This window comes from Podarcis pityusensis (assembly GCF_964106645.2).
Source record: "Podarcis pityusensis genome assembly, chromosome: 5".
In the NCBI taxonomy this organism is placed as follows: domain Eukaryota; kingdom Metazoa; phylum Chordata; class Lepidosauria; order Squamata; family Lacertidae; genus Podarcis; species Podarcis pityusensis.
In genome coordinates, this window is record NC_138032.1 from 36,330,168 (window position 1) to 36,344,713 (window position 14,546).

Here is a 14,546-nt window from a genome sequence, read left to right on the forward strand (position 1 = left end):
CATTACATGCCGTAAACTTCATACCTGTGGTCCATAACTGTTCCCAGTCAGCCATCATTATGTTATGTCCAACATCTTGTGCCCATTTAATCACAGCAGATTTCACCATTTCATCCTGAGTATTCCATTTCAACAGCAAGTTATACATCTTTGACAAAATCTTAGTTTTGGGTTCTAATAGTTCTGTTTCTAATTTTGATTTTTCCACCTGGAAACCAATTTTCTTATCCAACTTATATGCCTCCATTATCTGATAATAATGAAGCCAATCTCGCACTTTGTTTTTTAATTTCTCAAAACTCTGCAATTTCAGTCTATCTCCATCTTGTTCCAAAATTTCCCAATATTTCGGCCATTTGGCCTCCATATTGAGCTTTTTCAGAGCTTTTTCTTCCATCGGTGACAGCCACCTTGGAGTTTTATTTTCCAATAAGTCCTTGTATCTTATCCAGACATTAAACAATGCTTTCCTGACAATGTGATTTTTAAATGCTTTATGTGCTTTGACCTTATCATACCACAGATATGCATGCCATCCAAATACATTGTTGAACCCTTCTAGATCCAAAATGTCAGTGTTTTCAAGAAGCAACCATTCTTTCAACCAGCAAAAAGCTGCAGATTCATAGTAAAGTTTAAAGTCTGGCAGGGCAAATCCACCTCGTTCCTTTGCATCTGTTAATATTTTAAATTTTATTCTAGGCTTCTTGCCCTGCCAGACAAATTTAGAAATATCTCTCTGCCACCTCTTGAAACAGTCCATTTTGTCCACACTTTGCAGTGTTTGAAACAAAAACAAAATTCTAGGCAATACATTCATTTTTACCGCAGCAATACGGCCCAGGAGTGAAAGCTTCAAATTTGACCAAATTTCTAAATCTTTTTTCACTTCAGCCCAGCATTTTTCATAGTTGTCTTTAAATAAGTTCCCATTTTTTGCTGTCATGTTAATCCCCAAGTATTTAACTTTCTTAACCACTGTTAAACCTGTCTCCTGAGATGCTCTTCAACATATTGGACATCTAAATAGATAGGAAAGGCTCTTTTGGGTAGCTTCAATGGAATACTGCAAGGTGGCATTTCAAATGTGATAAATCATGTGGTTTACAATACAAAATTATACAATTTTATTATTATGTGCTATATTTATAGTTGACTCTCTACTTATGGCCTGTTCACACTTTTGCTTGCCTCATGTTTTCTTCCTCTTGACCTGTAATTTCTAGGTACAGGTCTGAGAGCTTTTTCTTTTGTCCTGCCACTTTCCTTGGGGAGGCCTGCTGTTTACTGCTGAATCAGAACAAATGTCAACCCGCAGAAAACTTGGTTTATTATGATTCAGCGGTAAACAGCGGGTTTTCTCAGGGGAAAGCGGCAGAGCAGATGAACCACCTCTAGAAAGCATGTGACAAGCAGAGGAGTGGACGAGCCCTGAATGTTTCCTGACTTATATCACTCTTCCAGTGACTGCTTTTGTTTGCTCATGATTTGTTTATCCTGCTGCTTTTGTCACCTATTTGTGTTTCTGCCAACTGCTTAATACCTTCCAGGGATCTAATCACAATGGTAAACTACTTATTGGTGTTTTGATACGATGAGCTATTCCAAGGCTCTGCCATGATTACAAGAAGAGATTAGAATGTGATAGTTGACTTACTGTATTTTTCGTCCAATAGGGCGCACCGGCCCATAGGACGCACCTCCTTTTTTGGGGGGGGGAAATGAATAAAAAAAATTATTCCCCCCCCCCAGTCGCGGCTGCCGCCCCAAGCCTTGCGGACACCCGTCCGAAGCACGGGGAGCCCTCCAGAGGGCTCCCCGTGCTTCGGGCTGCAGGCTGCTGCCCGCAAGCCTTGGGAGCCCGCAGGAACTCTCCAGGCTTCAGCGAAAGCCTGCATTCGCCCCATAGGACGCACACACATTTCCCCTTCATTTTTGGAGGGTAAAAAGTGCATCCTATCGGGCGAAAAATACGGTAATATCTATTTCTGCAAATTTGGGGCTTTGTACTGTATCATCACTCTAGAGCACATTTCTTAATGTAAAATGAAAGTAGGGGAGAGAGAATAAACTGAGAATTTCCAGATGCCAGAAAGTTCTAAACCCAACAGTTCTAAACCATCCACAGACTATTTGTTGGACAATAAGAACACAAGAGCCCTGCTAGATCAGACCAAAGGCCTATCTTCTTTTCCTTTCTTTTAATGAAAGCCAGCCTCTAGAGACTTAAAATACACATTTTTAAAGACAGGATTAATTAACTATCAAAACGTATGCTGGCATCTGTCTGTCTCGGGAGAAAATGGAGGAGTGTGCCTTGTGGGTGAAGTCAACCTATTAGAAGGTTGCAGCGTCTGCTGTGGTTGTGGAGACTAATACATGAGCAACATGTTTTGTTGCAGCTGGGGCAGATGAAGGTGACCATTAGTCAAAACATAACCAAAAAACCCCAACCCAACCTCTAAAAACCCCCAATACAGTGGGACTTCTAGCTACGAACTTAATTTGTTCTGATGGTCTGTTCTTAACCTGAAACTGTTCTTAACCAGAGGCGTGCTTTTGCTAATGGGGCCTCTTGCTGCCGCTGCGCCGTTGGCACACAATTTCCATTCTCATCGTGGGGCAAAGTTCTCAACTCGAGGTAACTCTTCCAGGTTAGCGGAGTTTGTAACCTGAAGCATTTGTAACCTGAGGCGTTTGTAACTTGAGGTACCACTGTATCAATATTAGCAGCTCCTAAAAAAGTGACTCCCACATAAAAGCCCTAGCAACCAGCTCATCATATTCCACCAAATGCTCCCATACAGTGTTCAACCAGGTGCCTATGAGAAGTTCTGAAACACAGTATGAGTGCAATAGCCCTCTCTCACTGATCCCTAGTATCTGATATTCTGCCTCTGATCTTGGAGGCAATGTATAGCCATTGTGACCAACCGCTTTGGGCAGACCAGGTCCATTCCCACACAATGAAACTCCTATGCTACATCCAACTATCTTTCAGGACTCCTATCTCCTAGGCGAGGGCTCTAGTCAGTGAGGCAAACCTCCTCCTATTCTTTAATACAAGGTCTGACCTGCTACAATATAACGGTTGCCACAAAATAAGGAAATTCACTACAGCCAGTATTGTAAACTAAACAAGAGAATTTCAGCAGCCTACTCGCAGGACACATTCTTATCACGTGGGATGGTGGGGGGAAGGCAAAAGTACACCAGGAACCAAAGACAGAGTCATACCTTCTTCAATATCAGTATTACACAGTAACTTACATCAATGCTCTGGGCAGGCCTCTATGGCAAAAGTCCAGCGCACTACTCAGCAGAATGAACAGGGAGGTCCTTAAGTGAAGCATGGCTAGCTTGCCACAATCTGAAGTAAATGAAGTAATTTATTTACATATTTTATTTTACTACATTTATAGCCTGCCTTTCTTTCATCACAGAACCCAAGATGGTGTACATGGTGTCCCAAGTAGCCTCCCATCCAGGCACTAACCAGACCCAAACCCCCTTAGCTTCAGCAAACTGGCCGCATCACATGCCCTCAGACCATACAGGAGACTTTCTAGAGCCTAAGTAAGACCATTAAGCCCCGAGTCTAAAATCCCCCACTGTATTGCTATATCAACGTCAGCCAATGGGGTGGGGGTGGGAACTCGCTTGAATGGCAGCTGCAAGCTTTGCTGTTTGTAGCCAGTAATAATGGGCCTTCTTGAAAAGATACCACAGCACAGCCATGAGAAATGTCCTTCCCTGAGTTGGACCAGACGTTCTAGCCTGGCCATAGAAAAGATCAGCCCGATAAGCTTGTGCCCACAGCACAAGGCCAAAATAAGTGTTTTGCTTCCTGCTTTCCCAAGTGTCTCTGAAAAGAACTTGATATCAGGAGAAAGGGCTTTCTTTTCCTCCCCTTGGGGATGTTGCCTTCAGCCAACATGCCATGTACAGCAATGTTTTTTTTCCAAGAAGACAAGTGACCCTGTCTGTTATCGCAATGGGCAAACAAAGGAATATTCGATCAACAATTAAATTGCAAGAGGCATTTTCTCTCTCTCCAGCAGCTATGGCTTTTCCTCAATGAGCACACAATAGTGAAACTGGTTCTGTTGACGTCTTTTAAATTGTAATCTCCCAAAGACCAGAACCTGCATAAAGAAGCCAAGAGTGACTAATCCCAGGCATTCTCAGCACCTGCCTTTGTCAGCACAGTCAAGCACAGTATTTTGCTGCCTGAGGTGAAGACTAAGATGCAACTCCCCATTACATCCAGGAGACAACCAGACTGGCCCAACTCTCCAGGATTTGAACATCTCTCAGAATATAATTGAATAGCATCTGGAGGTGTGGAACAAGCACATCCTTCTCATGGTTTATAAAATTCCCAAGTGTAACCATCTTGTCCCAGAGATCTATTTGGTTTAAGCCTCTTTAAAACCTTTTGTTCCATAGATATGGGTTTACCCATAGCTTTGGGATAACCTGGATTCCAGCTTGATAGTTAATAATATCCTCCAGATTAGTGGCAGAAACCTTATACAAGTTTCCTAAATTTATAGCAAATTTATCAGTAATGATGACGGGGTCAAAATGCCATACACCACCTTCATTCTTTATAATTCAGATTTTAATGTTGGCCTTCCTTTTTGTAAGGTTTAGACCCTTTGTGATCATGTTTTTAAAAAGTATTTAGTATATGAGATTCCCCATCATAGTTTTATTGAGTTCCAGCCAGTTGAGTTCTGTCTTCTTTTTATCCATTCATTGCCTTATTTTGACAGTTCCAGTTGTTCCATACTGCACCATGAGTTGACTGATATCCTGCACTTCTTTTGTGTTCTTATGCAGAAATCTGACGCAACGCTGAGGCACTCATCCATCCATGTTTCAGCACATAGTAGGTCTTACAGAGAAGGAATTTGAAACTTATGACCTAAGAAGACTGATAGACATCAACAGTGTTTTGGGGAAACATATTTACTGATGTCAAGCCCAGCCCCAGCCAATTGCAAAACAGCCATATTCTCTTGATTTTGCATCAAATGACAGCCTGTCAAATCACACCTTATTCTTAACTTGATTCATTATCCCAGTGGTGTAGCAGCTTTGTAATATCTTGCTGGCCTCTTCTCTTTGCTCACCCCCAGCTGGTTGGCAGCTTGAAAGGCTTCCTGCTTTCTTGATTCTTGGCAGCTCCTGCTTTTCCTTTGCCATTACTTTTACAATCTCATTTTCGTCACAATCTTATCTCTAGTGCTTCCAAAGACCCAACTGGAGCAAGCACAGTCCTGCAGGACCCTAGGAGTAAGCACCAGATGGCAACTGCATTGTAACAAATGACATAAAGGCTGGCATTCAGTTGTTGCACATTGTCGAAACACCTGCTTTCCAGAAAACGTTGCAGCTGTGATATGAGACATAACCGACTCAAAGCTCTTCTGTTTATAGTAGCCACCTGGATTTCAGGAGAGATGCCAGGTTCAGATTCCTCAATAATGTTCATCATCTTTTTTTCCAGGGTTGGAGGCAGATACATCATGTTGCATCACAAAGAGGATATGCAACCCCACTCACAGATCTCAAGGACATCCAGCCTGTAACAGATGGGGAACTCTTACTCTCCCCACTCCCCAAGCCAGTCTAGGCAGGCCAATAGCGTAAGACATTCTCAAGTCAGCTGCCACCACATTTCCCTTCTATTCCCTCTAATCCCAAACTGCAGTAAACCCCAAGTGTGCAATGCAAATACTTGCGAGGGAAAGCACCTGGAGAAAGACAGTCAAGTTGTGTATCCATAGCAGAGACCAGAAGAGAAATAACCACTGGGAGGAGCACAGGGAGAAGGAACGCCATGGTGCATCTGCAGAAGCACAACTAGATGTCTTCACCTGCCCCAGCTTTAAAAGCATGTCTCTTCCGCATCGGTCTCTACAGCCACAGCAGGCGCTGAAACTGCCCACAGCTTGATCTCACCCCCAAATGTGCACTCTTCCATTGTCTCCCGAGACAGATGGATGCCAATGACTTATCCTTCACTGGACCCCAAGGAAGCAGAAAGGAATAAATCGTTATTTATGTCAAAAAATGGAATCCACCAAGGACTAGTATTGAGGCCTGTGCTTTTTAAATAATCTAGTTAGGGATGAGCAGTGAAATTCCCTATTAGCTGATGATGCCCATTCATTCAATGTTGTTCAAATGAAATGAAATTGTGGGAAGCTCCAAAATGAGCTCTCCAAACTGGGTGAATGGCCAGAAAAATGGCAAACGCAAATGAATGTAAACAAGAATTAAGTGATGCATATTGGGATTAAAAAAACCCATTAGCTCCAGCTAGCTTGGCCAAGGGTCAGTGATGATGGGTGTTGCAGTCCAACAACTTTCCCTAGTCCTGCTGTAGCTTCTCAGCTTTCAGCTAGAAAAGGAGCCTGATTGACACCTCATTTCTTAAGCCTTTGTGCATGCTGTGTATTTTGCCTGTGACTGCACCAGACTTAGTTGCCCATTGGATGTGCACAAACAAGCCCAATGAGCACTAAGTTGAATGCTGGTTGCATATCCGATTGGCAGCCAACATACCCAGCCAATGCCAAAGACAAGTATGATCATAGTGTTAGAACCTATAATGTATCAAGAAGTGATTGTGGTGCCAAGTTATCCCAAGTCACATCATTCCTCTTTAAGCAAGTATATTTTGTTGCAGAATGATTTATTCCATTGACGTGCCAGCACAAACCACAGGTGCTTACCACACCACACCACACCACACCACACCACACCACACCACACCACAATGCTATTAAAGCAAGAGCTTTGGGTCAGTTCTAGCTACCAAAGCAACTGTTCCTGCAGTGTTGAAAAGTAAATCTTTTTTTCCTTTTCTTTGCACCACTTGCAAAAATATTTACCTCTTAATATTATCTTTTTTTCCCCTGACTAACTTGGCCTCATGATGTCATAATGCAGCCAAAATCTGATTGGCTGAGGAGCATGAAAAGGTCACTTTGCTCAGTGTGTGATTCCAGGTTTTCTGGGTCATCTACATAAGCAGTTTGGAACTGTTTGGAAGCTACAGCTGCTGCAGCCCAGTCATATTGCATCTATCCCCCTGATCTGCAGTGTGTGCAGATACCTGTCCTAAGTATACTTCCCATCAATATCATGAGGCAACCTCATTCTAGTAGTGGTACCTTGGGTTATAGACGCTTCAGGTTACAGACTCCGCTAACCCAGAAATAGTACCTTGGATTAAGAACTTTGCTTCAGGATGAGAACAGAAATCGTTCGGCCGTGGCGTGGCGGCAGTGGGAGGCCCCATTAACTAAAGTGGTACCTCAGGTTAAGAACAAACCTCCAGAACGAATTATGTAAGTTCTTAACCTGAGGTACCACTGTATTCAGCTCACTTTCCCCACAGCAGACGTTTTACAAACCACCTCCTATACACCTTACATCTTCCATCATAGGGAAGGTATTAGAACACTGATAGTTTGAGACACCATTTTCTGCATCTCTACAGCAGAAAGCCACTGTAGTGTACATGATGTTCCAAATGTAGCAATGCCCTTAACTATGTTCTACTGTGGAATTTGTCTTTTTGACTGGCAAAACACAGGCGAACTTTCCTCTGAGCTGTCCACAATCAAAAATTCTTTCCTTTCCCTTCTCTCTCTTTCTTTCTTCACTGCCAGTTCAGACGTCATCAGTGTATACATGGAATTTGTTTTTTGACTGCTATCTGAACAGCATTCCATTAATTTGAGTTGCTATTTTGTTGCTCATGCATTCAGCCTGGACAGATGTTTTTGGAGGCCTTGGGTTTTCACCATCCTGGATTTTTTTCCTTGCCAATTGTAAGCTTGATCACCACACAAAGTACCCTTCTCGTTCCTATAGGTGGATGCTCCTTGAGAGGGATCCAGTATTTTGTTCCTTTCATGGTAAGAACTGCTTGCTTTGACCCCCCCCCCTTTCCTATTGTTTAATCAGTTACGAATCCTAAACATGTCATATTTAATGTATTCTTCCTTAGTATAGCTAATAGTCACACAGTCCTTAAATGAGAACAAAAGACAGAGAGCAATGGCTTTTGAATATTCTGTAGACTAAAGCAATCCATCAGCTCCTACAAATGCTTCCTCTCCTTGAATAGGCTAAAATAATAGCCCTTTCTTTCAGTCAGGCCCTCTGCTATAACAATTTCCTGTGTTAATGCTGTCTAGGAGTAAATGGATTTATGGGGTAATTTATCATTGCAAGGAATGTTTCTTAATTTCAAAAAAGCCCACGTCTTAATTTCCACTTAAAAGAAGAGGACGGCGGGACCCTGATCCTCTTGATAAAAAGTGGCAGCATTAGTTGCCATTGGCATCCTATCCTAAAAAAAGAGAAGGGGCAGTTAACCTCTCCTGTCTCTGAAATAGCTTCCAAGACACGAAAAGGCAAGAGAGAGAGAGAGAGAGAGAGAGAGAGAGAGAGAGAGAGAGAGAAGTAAAGGCTCGTAAGACATCCTGTATGGGGCCAGGTAGAAGTCAACAAATGTTAGCCTAGCCTTCTGGACATGTCAGTTTTCTACATGGAGAGGCGCGTATTTATTGCACAACACAGGTGGGGCAGGGTGTGAAAGCCCATCTATGTTCCCATATCAGCTGCCCTACAGGGAAAGTTCTGCACCTTCATGTTGAATAAGGTTTACAGGGGTCTTCTACCCATGTTTGTTTGATTATGGGTAGAACCTTCTACATGGTCATGGACCCAGAGTCCTCAACTTTACAGAGGAGCCCATTCATGTTCAGACCTTCCCCATGCAACACTGAGGTCAAGGACTGGGGGGACGTGTGATGTCCCCAAGGAGGTTGGGGGCAGGGCTTGCATGTTTGCCCCTGCCACATGTTGAGCCTTTGCCTGTTGAGGCAAACACCTGAACACACCTAGTGATTGGGCTGTAGTCCCTGCTCACCTCAACCATGGTTTGCCCACTGGCAGCATGTGACCCTGCCAGTCTACAAAGTTTAAGTTGTGGTAAAAGTTTGGTCTGTTTTACTTCTAAGGGGGGAAAGGCAATGAATCTCGATGTATTTGGTAATGTTTTTTATTCCTGGGTCATGCACTCTTTGGGAAGTCAAACAGGCATTGCCAATGTGTCTCTTAGGAGCACAGACCTGTGTGAGGAGAAGGGTCACAGCTTAGTGGTACAGCATCTGCTTTGCATGCAGATGATCCCAAACTCAATCCCTGGTATCTCCAGTTATGGCTTGGAAAGACTTTGCCTGAAACTCCAGAGTGTTTCTGCCAGCAAGTTTAGACAATAACTGAGCTACATAGACCACTGACTATGTACATAATGCAGTTTACCGTGTGTCTTACGCCACGTCACACCATTTATCCATCTGGTCCAGTCTTGTCCACTCTGTCTCACAATAGCTCTCTGGGGTTTCAGAACAAATGAACCTTTTTAAGGGAACTTCCAGGAAGTAATTTGTTGCTGTTCCAGCCTGCCCCCCACAAACTGATGAAATACCACCAAAGTGCAAAACCTTTACTGTTAAATCATGTCAACTTATTTGTAGAGCCTGATTATTCATAAGTGAGTTGGATTTTTCCAGCCCTTAGACTAGAGGCTGCATAATAGAGAGGCCCTCCATAATACTAGGCTAATAATGTCCTCTGTTTTTATTTCAATGTGGGAAAAGCAGATATAAGAAAGGCTGCAGAAATGTTCAAGCAAGTCACCTTCGTTCATTAATGGCTACTAGTCATGATGGCTATATAGAATGCTATGGATACATTTGGATTTTTGAGAGCCATGGGCATCACTGCCTCTAGTAACTTCTTCCCACCTTCCCTGGATCAGCCACCACTGACAGATATGGGCAAAAAACTGGATCTAGAAGTATTAATCTGAGCCTTGAAAAGCACAGAGCTGAAAGGGGACATGGGAAAGTGTTGCTCTTTCAACTTCCTCCTTCAGCTCTATGGACTTCTCAAGGGAGAAGAGAGTAACCATCCCCACCACCTCAAAACCAAAGGGGAGGTGAGTGGTGGGCAGCTCAATGGTTTTGTAGGTGCCAGGGAAGACCTCAAAGGTGTTGTGATGCCCACAAGCACCCTCTGGTAACCCATGCAATGTGCCAAGGAATACCAATTGCTGGGGAGCAACTGCTAAAGGTTATGGTCTTCACATCCCGCTTTTTCTTTGTGGCATCTGGCTGACTAGCAGAAAGAACCTATTAGGGATGGAACCTATTCAGCATGAATAGAACCTATTCAGCATGTCCTTGCAAGAGCCAGGCTACCTGCCACTGGCTGATCAGCCTTGTGTTCATCTGGCTGCCTAGGTGGATCTGGGTTAACTACACACGCTTTAGTTAACTACTAAAACCCTTTCCCCATATTTGTCCCGATTCATGCTGTTTTTGCAAAACCCAGCGCTCTGGAGTTCTGAATCTGTTACTGCCAGTGCTGTGGCCTGTGAGTCATCTTTGGAGATAAGGACAACTTGTTTTTAACAGGCACTCCCTGATTTTTGCTTATTGGTAAGATTTGGAAGTAGCTGCTCATGAGAAATTGGCAGCAGGGAAAATTTAGCCAGGAAACGAGCAGAAAACTGTGTTTTGCTCAAATGACTAAGAAAACAAAAAACACACAAAGCAATTCCAAATTGTGCTACGTCATGAGATGCAGAAACAAATCTTCAATATAGAATCAGAACTACGGTGGCTATGAGACCTACTTTACAAGGCTGAGGCTGGCAATTTGTTCACCCGCTACAATGCAACCTACCTGCACAGTTCCACATCTGCACACGTTCTTACCATTTGTGGGCATCTCAGTAGTACAATGACCACATATCTATCTATCTATCTATCTATCTATCTATCTATCTATCTGAAATACATCACTGCTCATTTATATGTATAATTTTCTATAATTTAAGTAGAAATGCATCAAACTATAGTGGAGGAGACTACAAGTAGGTGACCTGTGAACCTACTAAAGGTACAATACAAACCCCTGGGAGCTGGAGGGGGTTCTGCCAACGTCTGCTGGTATGGAAATCTTTGTGGAAGTGCTACCAACAGAACAATTCTTAGGGAAGCAGGTTGCCTTTATACTGGGTAAAAAATAAGGTATATATTTATAAATATATAAGGTATATTTTCAACTCTGCAACAAATCATCCCCTTAAGAGTACCAGAATATTCCCAACTCACTAAGAATTGATTGCAATCTAAACAAAATTCAGGTTGTGGAGAATTTGGATGGCTACTTATCAGTGTAGTATAATTAACACATTCGGCATTGCAGCCTTACTGAGCTGTACATGAATCTGAACACAAAAAAGATAACTGTTAGGGGTTTTCTGAAAAGGTGTCAATAAAAACGGAGTTTTACATGGCCTAAATGTGGGCATCTTAGATTAAGGGAGGAAGGGCTGGTGCTGTCTTTTACCCAAGGTCTGCCCCAGAGATAATGATGAGGCAAGTAGCTGGAGTTAAGTGCCCATCCACATGGGACAAAAAAATAGTAGTTGGAATCAAAACCTTAGTTTAAGAGATACTTGGTTAACAGAAATCAGTATTTCCCATACATCATGGATCAACTGGTTCACATTTGGAGAGCCTATCTACTTGAGCAACAAACACACTCTCAAGCTACCTTTCATAAACTCTTAACCCACTTGGTAGCCTCTCCCAACAGCATTTGCCAATTACGGTATATGCCCAATGTTCTGGCACAGTATGCAGTTAAATATTTTTGCTATTTGACAGCTTAATTCAAAGCTAGTCTCACTTGACTTCAGTTGTGATATTTCTTTTTTCCTCATCCTTCACATCAGACTTTTGGGATCTCATTTTTCTTTCAGCACCTTTCTGGATGTCTTATTAAAACTAGAATAAACTCTTCTATCATGTTCAGACTGTACCAGCCAATTTGCTTCAGGTATTAAAATCAAAGGCATAAATCAACAATGAGAGGAGTTTACCAATTACAGATTGGACTTCTCATTTAAGTTGACTGGATGCCATTGTGTGAACTGCCAGAAATGGATTGTGCAATTTTCACGTACATAATTCATTCTCAAGAAGCATTGCTGCCCTGGAGCTAGAACTAACCACGTAGGATGGAATTTTTCAGAAGTGCTTAATGTTGGCCTAGGTTCATTTCTATTAAAGGCAATAGAAAAATATGTTGACTAGAGCTTTAGATGAGCATTCATTACTCTGGAAAACCACAAATTGCAAATGCTCTCAGATGTATTAGGTTTCTAAAGCACAAACTCACTTAATACAGCTTCTGATCTGGATCCTTGTTCATAGTACATGAAGTAAACCATTATAGATCTATGTGTTCCATCTCTCTCCTCCTGTTCACTGAATTTTGTTCTACAACCCTGCTATACCACAACAAATGTACAAAATCAGAATATATTCCCTATTGCAATTACAAAGTATAGGACTCCTCGTCTTTCTGATTCAAGGATTAAAAAAGAAAAAAAGACTGCTTCCTTCAAATGAAGGAAACTTTTGGGCCTAGGGGGTGAATTTGCCCCCTCCTGAAGGGACAGTCCTAGGTGATGATGCTGAGGACTTCTGTTCTGTGGTTCTTTGGCACATGCTGCATATCAGGACAGAGGATTAAGAGATAAGATGTTGATCAGGCTCCTGTTCCGGTTGAAAGCCAATAAGAAGCTACAGCAGGACTTGGGAATCTGTGGACCCTCGTTTTTGTTGGACAACTTCCATCACTCCAAAGTGCTTTGTTGCTGTGTATAAGCGTAGTCCATATGTAGCCTAGGTTCTGTGCTATTGGCACTTGTCTGGTTGCAAGTTTGAGTTTCCAAAGCAGGTGGTCTTGTAGCTCTCAACTCTGCTGCAAATTCAGTTGCCAAAGCTTCTTTCAATTTTCTGATGAGGTTTGAAATGACTGCTGAATTATTTTGTTGCTGTTCTTTGTTGTGTTGTATCAGCGTAAGATACCTCAGTTTATTGTTGCTGCTGTATTGTAATATTAGAAAGTAAACCATCTTGTTGATGCAATATAGTTACGGGCTCATCCACAGGTCAAGGGACAGGTCCCTATGCACAAGTTCAGGAGGTTTTTCGTTTGCCTGTCCAGCTGCTTTGGCCAGGAAAACCATGTTTACTGCTGAATTGTAACAAATGTTACTCAGGTTGTCTGCAGATTGACACTTGTTTTGATTCAGCAGTTAACAGTAAGTTTTCCTGGCGAAAGCAATGGACCAGATGAAAACAAAAAAGAATCCCAGACCTCTGCCTATAAATCATGAGCGAAACAAAATAACTGACCAAACCAAAGTGTGGCTGAGCCCTGTGTCTTGTTTGATGGTGCTGTATTTTGCTGGTGTAATATTGGTCTTCGGCCAGTGGTGGCAGCAGACATTACTGTAGCACACTGCTTGACCCATAGGTGGCAGTACAGTGTTGATAATGCAGTCCCTGTGGCAGCAGCAAGTTATTTAGCTGTAATGTGTCCCTTTGGCTGGTGGTTGGAGGATAGGGTTGTAATACCCAAAGTGCCTGAATTGGTAGCAGCCGACCACCAGGAGGAGTAGTGAGCAGTGTAATAGAGTTTGTTTTCCCCAACGCCCGATATTGCGAGATGTCAGTTTGCGGTGCCCCCTCACTTTTTCTGTTTGCTTTCTCTAGGTATGTGTGGAAACAGTGCTGTGTCAAAATTATCACATTTGTTTTCCACTTAGTTTGAGGTTTCTCCAGCACCTATTTGCTGTATCTTCAACATGAATTGTTCATCCATCCCTTTGTGGCCATTCTAGCATGCGCACCACTAATACAGTCGTACCTTGGAAGTAGAATGGAATCCATTCCGGAGGTCCGTTCAACTTCCAAAATGTTTGGAATGCAAAGCATGGCTTCTGATTGGCTGCAGGAAGCTCCTGCAGCCAATCGGAAGCCACGGAACCCCTGTCAGACGTTCGGCTTCCAAAAATAGTTCGCAAACTGGAACAGTCACTTCCGGGTTTGCAGTGCTCAGGGGAGCCAAAACGTTTGAGAACTAAGCTGTTCAAAAACCAAGGTACGACTGTATAGGAAATTTGAAAGAAAGGTTAACTGAAGATGATTCACCAAGTAAACACTCTGATGGTTAGACACTGGGGAAAAAGTAAACGTACGTAAGATGAGGGCGGAACAGCAGGACAATACCAGATATATGCATGCCTCTGCTGGTCCTGCAAGCTTTTCTGTGCACAGTGGCACAGCCCAGACTGAACAGTTTGACCAGCCTCATTTGGGTAGCTGTTTCATGTTAGCGATGATTTAGCCATAACAGTCTACAGTTTCAAAGTTTGTTCATCTGTGCCATGTGACTGCAAGCCTTTCAAACAAAAGGCAGAGCAGCTATTTATATATGAAAAAAATACTTGAGTCAGCAATCAGCATATGTTAACTCTGTAGGCATAATGAATCAGTACAGGATCAGAGAAATAACATTTCTCATTATCTGTGACGGCTTCTATGCTCAAGAGATGATCAAGTGGCTTTACAGCCATCCCCAGAATTTGCATC

At 42.6% G+C, this 14,546-nt stretch overlaps 1 long non-coding RNA gene across 1 annotated transcript; it reads right to left on the reverse strand.

Annotated features, from left to right (window-relative positions):
* Positions 1 to 899: 899 nt before the first annotated feature.
* LOC308478082 lies at positions 900 to 7,259 on the reverse strand. The gene is made up of 3 exons (XR_013986860.1): positions 6,772 to 7,259; positions 1,975 to 6,741; positions 900 to 1,652 (listed from the first exon to the last, which is right to left on the reverse strand). It is a non-coding gene; the product is annotated as an uncharacterized lncRNA (long non-coding RNA).
* Positions 7,260 to 14,546: the final 7,287 nt, after the last annotated feature.